Source organism: Pseudopipra pipra, chromosome 13 (assembly GCF_036250125.1).
Source record: "Pseudopipra pipra isolate bDixPip1 chromosome 13, bDixPip1.hap1, whole genome shotgun sequence".
In the NCBI taxonomy this organism is placed as follows: Eukaryota; Metazoa; Chordata; class Aves; order Passeriformes; family Pipridae; genus Pseudopipra; species Pseudopipra pipra.
This window is the reverse complement of record NC_087561.1, coordinates 19921768-19927814: the sequence shown is the minus strand read 5'-3', so window position 1 is coordinate 19927814 and position 6047 is coordinate 19921768.

Here is a 6047-nt window from a genome sequence, read left to right as displayed (position 1 = left end):
TGGGGAGGCCCTGGCACAGGTTGCCCAGAGAAGCTGTGGCTGCCCCATCCCTGGAAGTGTCCAAGGCCAGGTTGGACGGGGCTTGGAGCAACCTGGGCTAGTGGAAGGTGTCCCTGCCCATGGCAGGGGGTGGGACTGGATGGGCTTTAAGGTCCTTCCAACCCAAACCATCCTGGGATTCTGTGACTCTTAGGCCTGTCTAGGAAGTTGGGTTGGAAGGTACCTTAAAGATCATCTACTTGCAACACCACTGCCCTGTCATGGAGAGGTGTCACCCCTGTAAGTCAGACCCAGCACTAGCAGGGTTCCTGGCACTCCACATCCTGGAGGTCCTGGAGAAACACTTAGAAACAACCAGCAGTTACTTCCCAGCCTCTGAGCCGGGTGGGGAGGGAAAGTAGCAAAGTGGCTACAAATAAAAGGTGAGAATTGGAGATAAATAAAAATACAGGGCTGTAGGAAAATAACATTCAGAACAGGCCCTTGGAATGTTTTGGAAGAGAAATTTGCTCCTACTGAATTTTACTGAAACCAATGAACCCTCCCCAGCTCCCTCCCACAGCGATGGGATTTGAGCTCAGCCACAAGTTAACGAGCTTGAAATCACATCTGCAATTATTAAAAGAATTCTGCCGTGCCTGTGACCCCCCCAAAAAAAGGAAATTTACTGCTAAAATGGTTCTGTCACCACGACATCCCTTTGACTGAAGTCCCTCACCAGGTTATCTTGGTTTCTCCATCCCTGTCAGCTTTTCAGCCTCTCTAATGGCATTCTCATCCAGAGACAGGTGGGATGGCAGCCCCACACCCCATTTTGAACCCATTAATTCATTTGTAACAGCACTTGAGCAACAAACAGCTCCAGGGAAATGATTGAAAGCCGGAGTAATAGAGGGCTCAGTGCTGCTGGAGAAGTTAATGCAGAGAGCACAACACTCGCCGGGGCTGTAATTGAAAAGCTGCTCAGCAGCAGAGCTGCCTCACTCCCCATTTCCTCCAGACAACCTGCACGACTTCAGAATGTCAGTGAGACCTTCCTGAAGTTGTCCCAGAGGTGCCCATCACCCACCCGAGAGCTGGCAGCGAGGAAGACAAGGAAGAGCCGGCGAAGGCTTTACCGGCCGAGGAGCAACGCGGGGACTTCAGGGCGAGGAGCCTCGGGCCAGGAAATGGTTTGTGCTGTGAAATGAAAGCTCTGAGAGACAAACAGGAAGCCTGGAGAACCTGAGTGGGGCTGCGAGGTCGGGGCAGGAAATCCCCGGTGCAGCGGCAAGGACCGGGTGCAACGTGGGCAAGATGAGCCTCGGGGCAGGGGAGAGGGGGAAAGCAAAGCAAGGTGAAATCACCCCTCGTTTCCTCCTTGTTTGGTTAAAAAGAGTCAAAATCAAGGTAAAATCATCCCCCATTTCCTCCTTGTCTGGTTAAAGAGAGTCAAAATCAATCGCCCTCCATTTCCTCTTCGTTTTGCTAAGGAGAGGCAAAAATCACCCCCCATTTCCTCCTGTTTTTGTTAAAGAAAGTCAAAACCAAGGTAAAATCACCCCCCATTTCCTCTTTGTTTGGTTAAAGAGAGCCAAAATCATCACCCTCCATTTCCTGTTTGTTTCATTAAAAACAGTCAAAATCAAGCTGAAATCACCCCCCATTTCCTCTTTGTTTGGTTAAAAAGAGTCAAAAGCAAGGTAAAATCACCCTCCATTTCCTCTTTGTTTTGTTAAGGAAAATCAAAATCAAGGTAAAATCACCCTCCATTTCCTCTTTTTTTTAGTTAAGGAGAGTCAAAATCGAGGTAAAGTCACCCCCCCCATTTCCTCCTTGTTTGGTTAAAAAGAGCTGCAGCCTGTCCAGAGCTCGTGTCTCCCCAGCCCTCCTCCCTCAGCAGAGGGTCCCAGGCCCTGCCAGGGTGGGGCTGGTGGTGCCCACGGGCTGCTCCACACCAGCCCAGGCAAAGCTGTTCCCATGCCCCTGCCGTGGTCGGTGCCTTGGCAAAACAACTCCTCTCATTTGTGAGCCTCAAGGACATCACGGGCACTCCAGGGGGGGAATTAGGGAATCATGGAATGGCCTGGGTGGGAAAAGACCTTGAAACTCATCTTGTTTCATGGGCAGGGACACCTTCCACCAGCCCAGGCTGCTCCAACCTGGCCTTGGACACTCCCAGGGATGGGGCAGGTTTCTCTGCCCAACCCTTCCAGCCCAGAATTCCCTCCCAATACCCCATCCAACCCTGCCATTTGAAGCCATTCCCCTTGTCCTGTCACTCCATCCCTTGTCCAAAGATGGGACAAGCATCATGGAGGAGACAAAAATGCCCCCCCACCCCGCAGCAGGACAGCATCAGCACGGGGCCATCACTGCAGGGCAGTGGAGAGGCTGTCCCAGGGCTTCCATTCTTACTCAATTTTATATTAGTTCCATACATTCAGCCTTCTTTACCTCTCCTCTCTTGTGGAGAGGACTTTCTTCTCCCCCCACTGGCATTCCAGGGAAATATCCTTGCACAGAAAGGAACTCACCCAGACCAGCCTGCTACACAGGTCTCAACTCCACTGGGAGCAGGGAAGGGGCTTTAAGTCCATCCTGCTTGGCTAAAAAAGAAGAATTCTGGCATCAAGCAGGAAAGAAGGAGTTACTCCAGGATTTCTGGCAGCCCCAGGAGCTCAGGAAAGCTGCTCAGCAGCTCTGCAGTCTCAGCACCAGCACCCAGACACATCATTCCCTTGGATTATTTCCCTTGGACCTCGTGGCTGGGGGAGACACGGAGGAATCCAAGCTTTTATTTCAAGCAGAGGGTACATCCAGCCTTTGGGAGAGCTGGGGAAGGAAAAACAACCCCCAAAACCCCAAGCAAACCTTGCAAAAGCCTTTCCCTGCCCTGGTCTGCATCAGGATGCAGCAGCTGTAAGAGGGATGCAAATGAGCAATTAATCTCTATTGCTGCAAACTCATAGTCCTGAGGAATCAATACAGGGGTGTTTTAAAAAATCCAGGGGGTGTTTTGAGCAGCTTCCATGCGAAGAGAAACGAGGAAATTGCAGGTGGAAATGAGCTCTGAACGAGAAGGGGAATACAAGTGTGCCTTGCATTAATTCCCCCCCCAGTTCCAAGCGCAGGAATAACTGGATTATTTCAGTGTTCAGGCTGGAGGAACCAAAGCCAGGCACAGTGTGGGGTGTCTGATGGCCACTCTCTGGCCAAGATTAACAACCTGCAAGAGTTTCCTTTCCTCTTCCTCCCCAGCCAGGGAACATAAAGCTGGTTTTGCTACAGGGCACCACAGAGGATTTAAGCTCTTTAGTTTTCTGCTGCAGGGACTTGTGGAATCTTATTCTTGGTTCTTAAACACTTTGCATTCCCACAATATCCAACTATTTTGATGTTTAATGGCTGGATCCTGCCACTGCCCCTGAAAAAGAGGTGGCAACCAGGACTTCTTAGGAGGGACCTGCTCTGGATCATTAGATGGCCAGATATGCAGGGACAGCACTGCTCCAAACACGAACAGGGGGTCCCAATCCCATCTTCCCCCTTCCCAGGGAAAGCAGGGGGAAGCACAGAGTGCTACACCACCACCTTGGATGTGATGATGACGATGGAAGAGAGCTGATGTCGAGGAAAGATGAGAGCTGAACAAAATATTGATTTGATGACTCCCCCTTTTTTCCTTTCCTACACCCAGGACCAAACCATCATCATTCCAAGAGCTTCACATCCCTAATTTCTTCAACAAGCCCTTTGCAGCTGCAACACCAGCAGTGTCTGATGCTGCTCCTGCATCCCATCACTGCTCCAGAGCTTTGCCCATGTGCCCCAGGCCACGTCTGGCTGAGGCTCCAGGAGTGAATCCCAACACCAGGAGCAGAGAAATCCCCAAAATCCTCTGGCAAAGCACAGACATGGGGCAGGAGGAATTAAAATTACAGAGGCAGCTGCAGAGCTGGACTTTCTGAGCTTTGCAGAGCTAAAAGTCAGTAGCTGTCCTGCTTCTCTAGCTGTCCTTCTCTCTGAAAGAGGGGAAATTTAGGTGGGATACTGGGAAGGAATTCTTGGCTGTGAGGATGGGGAGGCCCTGGCACAGGTTGCCAGGAGAAGCTGTGGCTGTCCCAGCCCTGGAAGTGTCCAAGGCCAGGTTGGAGCAACCTGGGCTGGTGGAAGGCTGGGTTGGAAGCAGATGAGCTTTAAAGTCTCTTCCAACCCAAAACTATTCCATGATTCTCTACAGATTTGGAAGAGAGAGAGAGCCAACTAAACACATGAGGACAGGAGGACGTGCTGCAGCATCCCTGGCTCCCTTCCCTGTGCCAGGAGGGACCCTCCCTGCCACACAGGAGGGTGAGTTTGGATCCGAGCACGTCCCAGACCTCCCAAGTGATTTTGAACAAGATTTTTCCTCGCTTCCTTGTGCCGTGAAGCTGCTGGGGATGGTCATGTGTCTGGGGGCACTTCTAAAGTGTGTGGACAAGCCCTGGCACGTGGTGAGTCCACGCTCTGAAAGGAGCTCTTTGTCACCTCCCTGCCAGCCTTCATCCCACCCTCAGGGCCTGGGGTGACTTGGGTGACTCCCTGGCACAGCCAGGCCTGTGTGGCCACCCATCTCCTGAGCAAGACAACGCTGTTTCAGTGTAAACCAGAGTGATTAATAAATCATAAAGCCTCTCTTTACCCCCCCACTCTCACCTCCTGTGCTCTCATCTCACATTTTTGCTGGGCTGCTGGTTTTCTTGCATGCCCCAGATAACTCACTGAGCTTCATCTTCACTGCTCCTTCCACTCTCCTGCTCTTCTTTCATTTTTTATGAAAACTCTCTTGCTCTGCTTCATCTCACTGGGAAATCAAGGGGGCTGTTTGTCTTTAGCTCTCTGGTTGCTTTCCTGAACACCAAGACAAATCCAGGCACTGGATCAACAAAAAGCTGATTTATTCCCCCCTTCCCTCCCCGTTCACAGCTGGACAGGGCTGGCACTGAGCTGAGTTTGGGGTTGAAGATGCTCCCTCTCCATTTTCTGGGGAGAAAGTGGGAAAACAAGTAGGAAGATGAGAAATGAGCCCTTCCAGGCTCCTCTGGGTGAAACCACACTGCAGAAAACTCTGAGCCAGCAATGGGTGGAAAATAGATGATGCTTAAGGTCCCTTCCCAACCCCAAACCATTCCATAATTCTATGAGATAAAATGTGACTCCAAGAGCTCAAACTGGGGTCACTGCCAAGGCCCCCATTAACTTCCTCAGACATTCTCAGATTTACAAACTCTGCAGCTTCTCTGCTGATGTCTCCAGACTCTGGACTGGGAGCAGGGCTGTAAGGAAGCCCACACTCGTGGTGGATTCCTGGCAGTCCTTGCTGTGGAGTAACAGCCTGCAGCCAGCTAGAAATAGGAAATCAGGTCATGAACCAGCTTCCCCCTCAGTCCAGCAACACAGAGATGAATGAGGCATGACCCTGCCTTGCTCTTATTCCATCCCTGCTCCCTGAGATCCTCCCAGTGGGATATGGGTGTCCAGACCCAGCAAAGCAAATCTTTGCCCTCTCATCTTTCCCACATTTAGGGTTAAAAGCAAAAACGCACCAAAGCAGCATTTTTATCTGGGTTCAGAGCAGTTGTATATGTCAGGAAAGGATATAGCAGCATAATCAAGATTTATGGAATATAGGAAATATTTTAGGAGAGGCCGTTTGTTCTGTTCTCTCTATCCCATAAAATCCCAAGGAGTTATTTGTTGGAGGCTGTGGCAGCGCTGCAGGGTGGGAACAAAAAGCCACTCTGTGAATGAAGAGGAAAAGCATTAAAACACACAAGGCAACATCTTTTTAGGTCACACAGAATTGCCCTGGGGAACTCGCTGCCTCAGGATTCGAGTCAGACAAACAGCTCCACAGTTTGGGAAAACTGATGGGAAAGTACCTCAAGGTAACCCAGGAGGGTTGGGATCCGTGGGCATGATCCATGGGCATCTTCTTCTCTGGAGGATCACATCCATGTCTAGGCAGGAAAACTGGGAACTGTGTAGCCCAGCATGCAGCACTGCCCAGCCCATCCCTGGAAGTC